Below are 13618 nucleotides of genomic sequence, written 5' to 3' on the forward strand. Positions count from 1 at the left end.
TTTTATTTGCATAAGCAAAACGTTTAACAGATTCAAATATGTAATGTCTAAAAGGCTTGGACAAAAGTACCAGAAGAGAATCTCATTTCTAAGAATACATAACTGGAACGAGGCCGCGAAATAAGTCAAGGGTAGCGCATGAATAAAAGATAACTCTGTGTCAGTTCCCATATAAAATAGCTGCATCAATTAAAACCGCGTTGCTGGGGAAAAACTTGGAACTTCGCACCAATCAAAACCACGTTGCTGGGGAAATACTAGAGGCTTCGCACTAATCAAAACCGCGGTTGTGATACAGTAATTATCGGGAATTTCCCTGAAGAAGTCTCTGATAGAGACGAAATGCGTCGGAAATAAACAAAAAGTGGACAACTACAAGAAGATTTCCGTTGTGCTGCTCGCTAGTCTTTGTTAAAAAATTAAAAAAATATATATTAAAAAATAAAATCGTTTTAGATCATTTTAGGTCATTCCTTGTTTTAGTAAAGTGATCGACGTTGTTTACAAATGAAATGTGTTTCTCATTTGGTTTGTTCAATTTTATTAAACGCTCATAATTAGTTACAGCTTTATTTTGACTACACAATAATACTGATGAGGCTTTTTATATTTAGCAGTTCTTCTTTTGATAAGATAGAGACGACAATTACTACCCGCCTCTACCGAAGATTTGTCACGTCTGACTTGCAGTTAACAATTGTCAGTAGCTGTACACATTCTTATTATTATATATATACTACGAAAAGCAGGAGATAAATGTTTTCTAAACTCAGAGGAGCTCGGTACGTTTTTCCTTAAATAATGCACAATAAATCCTTTAATTACCTTGCCTTTATGAAACAAGCTCAACGTTTTCTTGTGAGGAATTCTGGAAGGTTCTCTGTCGTTACGGCTGAGGGCGAGCGCGTTAATAATTGCGAATGGACTTCGTCCTTAATCTGGAGATCGCCACGGATTGCTGATCAGTTTTCCTCGCAACGTCAATAACTGGGTCTTTAGACTGCTCATCATACTGGTTGGCCACACAAGTACTCCCGTTTAGCAGCATGGGTTGATCGGTTGTGTCACTGTTTTTTGCATCACTAATGTTGTTCAAGTTCGATTGAATTGTCTTTCGTGACTCATAGCTTGCTAGACTTCGTAATAACTTTGATTAACATTGGCATACTTTGACAACTTCGAAGTCACTCTCTAAATGGAAATTAATTTCCAAATGGAATTTATTAATCCCTCTTGAGCTTAGGGGATCGGCAGGGACTTTTGTCTTCTCACCCAGCGTCGATTCGACTTCGACATCAAGATTTACGCGTCGGTGAGTGGAAGGTGGTGCACAATCGGTCTTAATTGTATCAATGTGCATTTGTCGAGAATCTTTTGCTTCACCTTCGAAGAAGACCGTTTTGTCACTTCTTCAGACACTTGCTTCTAATGTTTGAGAATGCAGCCAGCGCTAAAAACAGCCATGCAATAGTGACTCACAGCCATCAGGTCGGTAAGCCGTGTATTGTTGCGATTCGCTGGTGATTGGCTAATAGATCGAGCTTCCGGCTAGCGAGTGACGTGGGATTGGCTATTATTCCACTTCTGGTTACACCGGAGTGAGTGATTCATTTGCATACGGAACGCCACTATCACTCGTGGATGCTAAAGCATATCCACTAGTAAAAATGGAAACGCATCGATACGAGAAATTTTGGTTTTGGTTATGACCTTACTGTCCGTATGTACGTACGTCCGCACGTATCATCACAGGAAAACCAATGCGAATAGCACACTCGAGTATGTGAAGCTTGTGCTGGCGCCCTCGTTTGTTTGTCCGGAAGTTACATGGCCTAAATTGTATTAAAAAAGAAAATTTTGAAGACAACAAAACTCAAAGTCAATTTATGTATTGATTGGATATGTCGACAAACGAGGAAAGAAGAGTAAGGGAGAGATAGAAAACGAAAAAGAAGGCGACGAATAAGCAAAGTTCAACGTGAGAGCGACTGAGAGCACGAGCAAACTAAAACAGGCAAAATATTAGTTGAAAACTAACGGAATAATAGTAAAAGGGAATACTGCTAGTAAATTTCTTCTCGAATATTGAGGCCTTGTGGAAGAAGTGTTCTGCCTTTTGAGATTAAAAATACTTCCCTGGCCTTACGGAATGAGTCTTGGTTGGCGTAGACTTTTTCTATGTGGATTGATTGCATGTCGTTAGCGGTGTGGTTAGGAGCGGTGAGCAAGTGTTCTGTGGTTGTAGTGGATTTAGATTTAATGCTGTGGTTATCTATGGTGAGGCGGTGTTCATTAAAGCGGTCTTTTTAGCGCCAGCGTTGTTTGGTCTCTCGTATCAGTATTGTAACTTACAGCGGTTACATTGTATCATGTAGATAAAATTATTAGTTTCACAGATCAGGTTAGATTTGATAGGGTGTGTCTCATTGCTGGAAAGGAAAGTGTAATTACTGAGACCATCGAAAATGTATACAATTTTTACCGCCACGATATTTTTTAGTGCATGAGCCAGTGGGCCAAAATTGGCCATTTGGTACTACTCAGGGGGACAAAGGCTAATGTACCTCAAAATGTTCCTTGATATCCCCAGTTTATATTTTTGGGTGATAGCAATGTATCCGGTACAGCTATATGGTGTACGAAGTGTTTCTCCCCCCCCCCCCCCCCCCCCTTAGGCTTCATTTTTTTTATTCAAAATCATCACACTATTCAACTTATCATCGAGTGGAGACGTGTAATTGATAATGGTCAAAAAGCACTGGTTTGAACAACTTACATAATTTACAAAACTAAAACAAATGTTAATTGACTTATTTTTTTTTATCTGTATTTAGTCACGTGACTGATAACTGGATCAAAGTTCAAGAAGTCAAATCTTAGTATTGCTTTCATTGTTATTTCTGGCTTTATCTACATGAAACGTTTCTTCTAAATCAAAATACTACTGTTGTCATCTCAAATGACTTGCTTTACGCGAAGTATTATCAAAATTGGTCATATTTACATTTTTACTCCATTATATTTGACTTTTCTGCTAGTTACCAGTCTCTCTCTTGCGAAATTGTGTGACAGAAAGACTAAATAAACATATGTACAAGTGACTTACAATGGCATTTCTTTCTTTCTTCTTTTTCTCTATTTCGTTCTTAGGTTTTTTTCTTTCGTTCTCTTTTTCCATCTATTTACATGACTTCAAAAACAAACATTTGCACGTAATCTTCATCATCAGTATCATCTGAGTCATCTGTGTCATCATCTGAATTATAAAGATCAATTTCTTCATCACGTTCAACTTGGTTTTGGCATTCTTTCAGAGTGCAAATGTCTGTTCATTTCAGACCATTAGCCAAGCAAACACAGCTGGGAAGCTTGCAGGACCTTGTGCAACGACATGCAAGTAGCTCTAGGACTGCATCAGGAGCAGGTTTTCCATCCATCCAGTCAAACTGAAGTTCATCTCGCTCTTCCACTTGCTGCAGTTTCCATCCCATGCCGACAGGACTTGGAATTGTAGGATGTTGTTGAAGACATCGTTTCCAGATACCCGCTTGATAGTTATCACGTAAGGTGTGTTTCTGCAAATGCACTTACGCTATCACAACCTGTAAAAGCGTGCACACCAATTAGACCTCTGCATGTGTCTTCACCAAGCACGGTTGTGATTTTCTTTATGTCAATCAGCTTGGTGCGTGTACTGGATCCACACTTCTGCAAGATGGTTGTGTTTATGGCTGTACAGAATGAAAGTAGCAAAACAAAAACATCTGTGTCTTCTGTGACGACAATGACAGCTCGATGACCCTCTTGGGCAGCGTGTGAAGCATGAAGTAAAAGCCGCGTGTCAGCTTCTCCTTGTAAGCTTGCCAGCTCCGGCACCTCTTCGACACTTTCTCCTGTGATCTTCCAGCATTCCTCTTCGCTTGTAATGAAAAGAACCTTTCTTTGGCGCTGCAGAATTTCCTTATATTTCTCTTTCTTGAACTCATTTGCAAGAAATCGAATCAAGCTGGTCTTGTTCTTCATTTGACTGAGAAACCTCCTCCACTGTCGGATTATCTGTGTAGCAGTGATGCTTGCTAATTGCATCCCCTGAACCTCACCTCTGATATCTCTCTCGACATTCTTGATGGATATTTCTCTGTACGTATCAAACACAATGTCAATTCTAGTACTTTGCGGGCCACTTTCATTCAAGGCCATAGTAAAAAAAAGGTGCTTGCAACACTTCCAAATGCGGTTGGACTACTTGCAACATTGATCTTCTGTACGAGGCCCATGGCATCTATTATAGTTGCTGCATTCTCTGGAATTCTTTGCACTAGGTGTTCATTCTTCTGTAGTTGTGCTGCTAATGTTGCCTTGTTAGTCTTCCTTGGTAGGCCTTCTGGCGTTGCTAGAGCCCAGGGCAAAGGACCAAGACTATGACTTAGCAGATCTCTGACATCAATCTTCCGACTTTGTCCCATGATGATCATCCTGGTGAAGAGATTCCTGTCTGCTTTAAGTATGACTGCTCGTCCAGTGGTCTTGATTTTCTTTTGCTTGGTGAGAGAAGAAAACGTTTTCAATTTCTTCAGTTTTAAGGGATCATAGAACTTGACTTTTGGTGAAGTGCTTTGGAGTCGTTCTTCCTTGAATTTCTGGTATTCCTCCTCACCAATCGACTGAGCTCGTAGCAAGTACCGTCTTACATCATCGGGAGCTTCCTTGGCTGTTGAAATGCTGATAACGTTTTGATTCTCTGCAAATGAATTATTCAAGCTATCGATTAGATTCTGCACTACTGATACTGTTTTCTCATCTTTGGAGATCCTTGGTGCTTGCAACTCCCCATGATGGAACGTTGTTTGGTTTAACTGGACCATAGATTTGAGCTGAGTCAAAAAAGAACACCGATACTCAGCAGTCATGTAGAATCGGTTGACGGCTCCTGTTTTTAAGCTAAACTTGGTAACTCCACCAGCTGTTTTTGTGTCTTTGTTGATCGTTACCTCGGTTGTCTGGTCGACAGGGAGACGGCCAAAAGTACTTCCTTCCGACGGCTGAACGGAGAGGTGTCCTGCCATCAGTCCTTGATGAACATCAGGGTGGTCGGTCTGCAGATTTATCATCTCTGCCACGTACACAGGTAGGTATCTGGCATAGTTAACCTTATCGTTAGCGAAATACCACGGTATCATCGCTCGGATAGCATGAAGGTGTAACAGCCAGTTTCCTTCTCTGAAAGCTCTAATCAGTGCAAGCAGGATGTTGTTGACAATATCAACGTAAGACATCCAGAACTTGGACTGTTCACCATTACTACTCCGGAGATGGTCTAAGAACGCATCCCACAATCGATGCACTTCTCCAAAACCAGTGCTTTGTAGAATTGCATCGTGTGATCGTTGAGTGACATCATTTGCAACAACTTCCGCCACTTGTTCTTCTAAAGCACGAACTGCAGGTAACTTGTTTGGATGTACCTCATTTACCCATAGGGCAAACTGTTTCCAAGCTAACCTCATAAAAGCTTCATATATGCACTTGTGAACGCTTACGCCTCGATTATACATCTTTCCAGTAAGAACATTTCGAATGGATCCCTCAGCAACCACTCCTGACTCAATGCACAAGTCCTTCAGCCCGGCGTCTTCAAAGCGTTTTCCGATAATGAACATCAAATTGCAAATTGTGTGGAATGTTCCAAGTCTAAGGATTATGAGGCTGTAAGTGTTTGGATGTTGTCATTTGATTTCTGCTGCTTTGGCATACAATGCTTGATCCATGACAACAACTATTTCTTTCAGATTCAGCACTTTTCTAGTTTCATCCGACTTGCAAAGAAATTCATTGACGGTTTTCATCTCAGTAGCAGGTGCATTTATAGTTGGAAGGTATCCCGCTATGTCTTTTGTTATCTTCTCATCATTAAGTGCTTGGATGTTGAAACCAGTCCATCGCGGTATCTTCTGGTTGACACAGTCGATATTTCGTGAAAGCAGCCAAAGAAAGTTCTTCTTGAGCGCAAGTTTACTTTGGTCTTTCTCGTCGTCAGTTGCGTCACCAGTTGTAAGAGATTGTGGTCCTACTCTTCCACCTGATATGTAAGGGTTGATTGGTTGAAGTTCCTGTGTGATTGTTCTCTGTTTTCAATAACTGGTGCTGGTGCTGCTGCAGTAGGAAGGTGTGGACCATACACTTGAGGCTGGACTATGATACCGTTTACACGATGAGTCGTTCCTTCCCCTGTTAGCGTCTCCTCTAAATGGTCAATATTATCCCATGCTAAGTTCGTAAAAAGGTTGGCTTGAATAGCTTTAGGAATGATTGGGCTTTGGTTTAGATTACTGGCAATTTTCTCCATACAAAGTGCTGTGTCGTTTTCCTCAAGCTGGTGGTATGATATGCCATGTCCGAACCTGTTCAGTATTTGCAAAAGCTCAACATTGCCTGTCAGGGTCTTCACACCATACGATAAAAGAACTTGCTTTGGGGGCTTTGTTTTACCACATGTTACAGCATAGACGATGTCTTGACTAAAAGAGCAGACAAGATTCACGATTCGTTGTGATGGATTACTGACATCAGCTGTAAGCACATTCCCTCCTGAATTAATAAGCCTTTGTTTGGCGCTGAAGCTATTGTTTCAAGATCTCCTTTTATGGCCGTGTTTGCGACGCTAAACAAAGAGCATTGTTTTTGAATTTGATCAGCTTTTCTTGATACGATCAACAAACGCTTCAGACTCTGTGGGACTGGAAATGATTGGATATCTACGTCAGATGGATGTATTGGCCCTGGTGACTTCCATTTCATGTCCAAGATGGACTTGCGGATGTAAGTGGAACTCTGGTCGATTATCTTATCAATATCGCTCGAATGATGTTTCAGAATGTCAAGCTCTTTCTTCATGGCCAAATTCATCTTCACGATGTCCTCTACACTCAAATTATCTGGAACAACAATAAGCTTGCCCTTGTCATCTGGAAATATTAATAAAATAGAGCCAAACTCCGCCTCTATTTTCCTCCTTATATGCTTTCTGGTTGCCTCACTCAATTTCTCTTTTCCTCGAGCTTGCACCAATACTTCAAGCTTTGAGGTAAGGTCCGTCATTGTAACAACTGATTTTTTTCTTATGACGTCTAACCGGATGTATTTGAATAGATCACTAAAAGCCTTTTCCTCGGCATCATCCGTTACTTCGTCTGTAGTAGAAGAACTTGAGCTAGGTTTTTCGGGTCTTGTAAATTCTCTGTAACATGATCGGTAGTGGTGCGCTTCTGCAGCGACTATATCACTGCTGGTAACAGCTAAAATCTTCTAGTCACATTTGGTGAGGGCTTTCTATCTTAGCGTCTTGTCGACTCTGAGTTGAGCAGCCTTAACTAGGGGCTCTCGAGAAGAGGTTGAGCGGATGAACTTCACTTTTTCGCAGCAAATACCATCTTTGCTGTATACTCGTGTTGGTGTTGTTACATTTCTTTTCTTTGCTGCTCGTTTGAAATCTTCATCCTCTTCGTCGTGGGGGTTTGATTCTTTCTCTTTATTGTTTCTTTGTCTCTTTTCATGGTAAATATACTTCGACATTTTCTATGATAAAATGTTGAAGGAACCTCTGGTTCTTCCAGATTTTGTGCGACATCTAGCACAGATGTAAACTTACGAATTTTTGCAGCCTCAAATAGTGTCAACCATGATTCATAACTTTGGGAGCTGATGAGTTGATCGTCCGAGTCAGTTGCAACAGTTTCCGAATGAAGGATACATGTGTGGTTGCCTGGATTGCTAGCCATATAGGTTCAATAAACACTGAACACAGTTAATAAAAACATGTTTTAGTTTTTGATGCAAAACAGATGCTAAAAAGTCTTGAGTCTATACATGCGTTTTCATCATGGCTTCATTATTATATCAAAGCCATAGAATTGAATAAAAATAACCTTAAAGGAACGAAGTAAAATTCCTGAATACTTTTGATACCTCAAACTTACATCAATTGTAGACTCAATCAAAAACTGTTACAGAATGAAGCAAAATATTTCTAATCCTTCAAGTGTTTCTTATCCATAATTCTATCATAGCATATTCTGTAAATATTACATGCTTTTTGTGTTTCAGATAGATTTTTTATGGTACACTTATTTCATTTATAACTTCAAAGACACCAATATATAAGAAATAAGTAAAGATATGCTATGCAACTCCTACCTTCTCAATTGTCAAAAACAAATATTAGCCAGCCGCCATCTTGAAAACTTCCAGTGATAACAGAGAAGAATTACCTATTAAATAAAGTGCTTTTTGGTTATGTGATCATCTAGTTCTCTTCTAAAGTGCAAATTCTTTTATGACATATTTTAGACTTGTTTTTCACATCAATAACAGTAAAAAATTGCAAATAATTCATTAGTTCTTACCTCGTGGCTTTCCACAGAAGCATGTTATCAGGTGGTCAGCGGATGCTACCATTAGCGCACGCTCTAGCATATTTTGCATAACACAGCATTTAGATACTTTCTTTATCATATTCAAATATTTTCAAGTTATTTCTGGTTGTTTAAAACAAAAAACTGACACCTTTTAAAAGTGATTGTAAAAAAATTGAGAAATTTTGCCAAATTTCACTACTCACCCCTCCCCCCTTAAAATCTCGGCATAGCTAAGAGTAACAGATTGCTATCACATATATTTGTTAACTACAGGTAATTTACTTTTCAAAAAGTAGTGTTAGCCTTTGTCCCCCCCAGGTGGTACTGACAACCCCCCCCCCCCCCCCCGGCTCATGCACTATTTTATACACGACTATTTTATGGTCTCAAAGGTCATCGGAATCAGTCAGCACTCAAAGCACTGTGTGATCTGACGCGTAAACAGTTTGCTAGCAGCTTGCACCCTATGCACTAAAAATATAGATAACTCCAGAAAGGATGAGGAATTTTTAAGGACATATAAGATAAACGACAGACCGAGTAGATTCATCGTGTCTTTTTAAATATTGACAACAAATGAACAAAACCAAGATCTCGAGTGACAGTTATATTTCGGTATAAACTATACCATCATCAGACTAAAAATGTATGTATGCATTTTTAGTCTGTTGATGGTATAGTTTATACCGAAATATAAGTACATTTTTAGTCTGATGATGGTATAGCCGTTTATACCGAAATATAACTGTCACTTGAGATCTTGGTTTTGTTCATTTGTTGCCAATATTTAAAGACACGATGAATCTACTCGGTCTATTGTTTATCTTATGTGTCCTGAAATTATCATCAGGTTCTGGCTTTTGGAATTTTTAAGGTTATTACGTTTATACAATAAGCAGACTTACATAAATACTGAAAAGTTAAAATGATTGGTCGGTTTTCCCTGAGAATAACTAGAACTATGAAGAAGTGAATTTATTAACGTAAGACCATAGACCAGGAGATTCTCATTCGTGATGTCTACCCGTTGTCAAACATCGAATGTTTGTCCCATGAACCTTGTTTAATGGCCTTAGCTCCCACGAGTCATCTGTAGCTCAGTGGTAGAGCATCCGAACTAGTAATTAATTATTTAACCGTAAGGTCTTAGGTTCGTCTCCTGATAGGAGCACTCGGATTTTTTTTCCGCGTATGCCTTTGTCATTTACTGAATAATACATCATTCTCATCGAATGTTTTGTTTTTAGTTATAAGCTTGTAAAAGACGGAGTTTGGCCGAACGGAAAGACTGACTTAGTCGGACACTGTGTATGTAATTCTGGAATAGTACAAATGCAAAATAACTATGTGGGGTTTAAGATATAAAGCTGTTTCATACTCCCTGTATTGAATTCAAGTCGAAGTATTACTAAGTAACTTTTAATCGATCAAAATAACTGTCGCGATGAGGCCACAGAACACAAGAGCGCTCTAAAATAGGATCTACTGTAGTTACCTTCAGTGCAGCTAGGAGTATTTAAAATATCAGCCGTTTCTTACCAGCATTCCCTTTCACTTGTTGACTGACACTCAGAACGAGAATGACCACCCCGATCACAGGAAAAAGAAGTTTCTCCATCGCTGATAACGAGACGAAAACAGCAGATTTCTGGCTGCTTAATAGAGACGTTATCGACCGTGATATGTAAATATAGAGAGCTACCATATGCAAATGTGGAGAAACCTTGACATTGAACTCTCTTTTCTGCGTGAGGCGGAACCGGAAGTGCAAAGATATAAATAGGAATTGCTTCACCAGGATATTCCCCCCACGGATTGGTTTAAACTGACCACGTGACGTTTAGGCTTCTTGAATTATGTAATTTTAATTCTCTATGTAAGTATTAATTTTTAAGATACAGGCCACCCTGTTGAAGTAAAGATTTTACTTTACTCACGTACTGATGACGTTTATCCGGCGGAAATGCGGGGATGCCGAGTAGAATTTGTCCGCCAAAAACCCTGGCATATATTTTTTTAATTCAGTAACAAATGGATTACCTTCATTGTCTTCATATCCTGAATGTTTATTGATCTTTTATGACTACAATGTTTCGCTTAAAATATATAATTGCGTAAATAATAACGTACGCGTTCCTTCAGGTTTAGGCGGAAATTTTGGCTTGACTCGAGAAGAACAAAGTGCAACGAAGTACGCGAGCTGACATTCATACACTCATAAACTGCTGCAACGCCTTTTAGCCATTACCTACTTGCATTTACTTTCTGATTCAATTTTCGGAAGCCTCTAGCTACTGCAGAAGACTTGCTAAGCTTACTGGTCGAAATAGTGGCCCAATGATGAGCGCTCTTTGAATTAGTTCAAGCATTGAAAGCAGTTTGAATTACACGTACAGTGTGATGTTTGACACACACATTATATTAAACAGGAGATTCGGAAGCAGAAAGTATCATTATAAATGCGGGCCTCTGCGTATTTACCCCGAAGTCCTCCTTGCCCGCCCCCTTACATCTGTCTTCAAAGGGACTGTGGATAATGCTTCCTGTACAATGTTAAAGCGGACGTCCTCATTTTGTGAGAATTGAGCAGAAGTCTAACACCAGAGCAAAATAACAACAAACAGGAAGTGTTAACACAGGAAGTATGACAGGGCAGTCACGCAATGAGACGAAAAATATGTCACTGTCTGGTATTAAATCGTCATCATTTCGACAATTATTATTGTTTTTTCTAATTATAACACCTACGGCCGTCCACATGTCTTAACTTTTGTTAAATTTAATTTGTTGACTTAAAATTGCTTTGGTTGAAAATTGCTTTATAGAATTCGTGGCCGATAAACTGAATTTCTCAGAACGCTGTCGGGTATATTTAAAGACATTTTTTGGACGAGAAGAGCGGAACAAGGTCATGGAACATCAGAACAATAGAACACTTTACATTGGAACACCGAAAGACGGAAGTAGGAACACTGAAACACGAAACGCGGAATACTGAAATACAAAACAAACACTGGAAACGGAAACACTGGAACAAGAGAAACGGGACACAAAACACCGGAGTACAAAGGTTGGAACACGGAACATGGAACAAACAAATATACTGAAATTGCAGTCAGGAATGGACATAATGTAATCTAAAATGTGTATGACACTGACTTGTAAAACGTTAAAGACCAAACGTTTATAAAAACTTAACAAGACGTTTCGGCCGAAAATCTTCTAGGGGCACCCAACGGATCATTTCGGTAAATTATCTGTTCGGAAAGCCCTTAATCCCCTACAATTTTCTAAAGAGAATTTTCACCACGAACGTTCGTGATATGGAAAATTTAAGGCCTAGTGTTTTCGGATTGATAAAAATGTTGTTTCGGGTACCGAAAAAAGGTCAGCTAAGATTTTCGGAAAGGAAATAATACCTAAGGTTTTCGGGAAATGGACAAAAATGCCCTAGTAATTTCGAAAAGACTCAAGTTCCTCTAGAATGACCGAACAGATAAAAATATTATAGCGCGGCTTAAAATGAACCTATAGAGCTTTAAAGGCACTCCAAATAGCCTAAAATAGCGTTTCAAAGGATCTGAGATAAAACTGTGCCCCTGATCTTCGGCCTTCGTCGGTTTAAAAAATGACAAATAAGCAAACGCTTATCCAACGGTTCACAGTTTGCGCGTGCTACAATCATGACGCGTAACGAACGATCACCGCGCGAGAGAACTGACAAATCACGTGAGTGAGCTAGAAATTCCCGGAACATCAATATGTTCATTGCCCGCATTTCGGTCTCGCAGAGAATGCCAGGCCTCAAGGAAAAGTCTCTTGTGGTAATCACGCGCCTTGTCGACAATGGTGGCTTGGTCAAAATCTATACTATGGCCAAACTGATTCGCGTGTTGCGCTATCTTTGAGTTGTTATCGCCAACACGGACTGCTCTTCTGTGTTCTTTGATCCTTGTTGCCAAGTCTCTGTCCGTTTGCCCATAGTAGATTATCAGGGTCCAATGAAAATAGAGTTTTGCACTATTGCAATGGATTGCATGGCCCGGAAGGGCTTCGCCGTGCATGGACAAAATATTAAGGAAGCCTGCTAGTGCACATTCAAAGGAATGTAAGCCCTTATTGGAGAGAGTTTTGTGTTTCAAAAGTGATCACGTTTCGATAGAACAGGAAACCCCAAGTCTTTTTTCTTCTCAGACTAATCGTTAAACGACTAATTTTTATGTTTGGCGGAATTAAATATTTCACGGTATTGGTTTTTTAAGACATGATTGAGAAATAAAAAGGAAATATAGGTCCGACTGATAGGTGGCAGTCTTCTAAACAGATGTCTCTTTTTGTTATGCAAATTAACGCGCAAAGGAAGATGGGGAACAGTTCCCACAATCCCATGCACACCGCATTCGACTGAAGGGAGAGGCCCGGGAACAAGTAGTACAAGTAGATTGTAATGTCTAGCAAGGCTGATTTCACGACAGGGAAATACATTGATTCCAATATTTTCAAAGGCACCAATTAACTCTCTTCTTCAGAATATTTCTTGTAAAAAAACATGCAGTTACTGGTTTTGTATCGTCTTAACCGACAAAGACAGGCATGTCATACCAGGAGAATATTGGAGGTGGAAATCAGTTCCAAGCAAATTGAAAATTTTAACTCCAAGAAAGATCAACAAAACACTAACAATTTGAGAACGCAAAGGACGTAAAAAGGGCTCGGATTAATTAAAAGACGCCGTTTATACAATAAAATGTTTCGGATTACTGTTTTGTGTGCAAACGCCAGAGCAAATCCTGGACCAAAACGCTTCGGCATTCGTCACGAATCGGAAACTTTTCCTCTAGTGTAAACACAGTTTGAATACCAATAAGTAAGGTAAGCCTCGTCGTCTGTCGACGGTTTATGTACCAGAATAGACCACATTTAGCCTCATCGTTGTTATAAACAACAACAACAATAATTTTTACTTGTATTCTTGCTTTACGACAGTTTTTACAATGGCCTTTCTAAATATTAGGGAGCTTTAGCAACAACGACGGCGACGGCAGCGAAAACGTCACTATTACAACGAATTCGCGTTTTTTCAAACGTCTTCGCAATTATTCCAACTCGTTTTAAATGTCAAATGTAAGTGAAATTTCCTGGAGTTGAATTCTTGGAGACCACACCCAAGTTTAGAAAGAGAAAGAAAAATTCTTCTTCGTGGG

Source organism: Pavona decussata, unplaced genomic scaffold, assembly GCF_977016875.1.
Source record: "Pavona decussata unplaced genomic scaffold, jaPavDecu1.1 SCAFFOLD_270, whole genome shotgun sequence".
In the NCBI taxonomy this organism is placed as follows: Eukaryota; Metazoa; Cnidaria; class Anthozoa; order Scleractinia; family Agariciidae; genus Pavona; species Pavona decussata.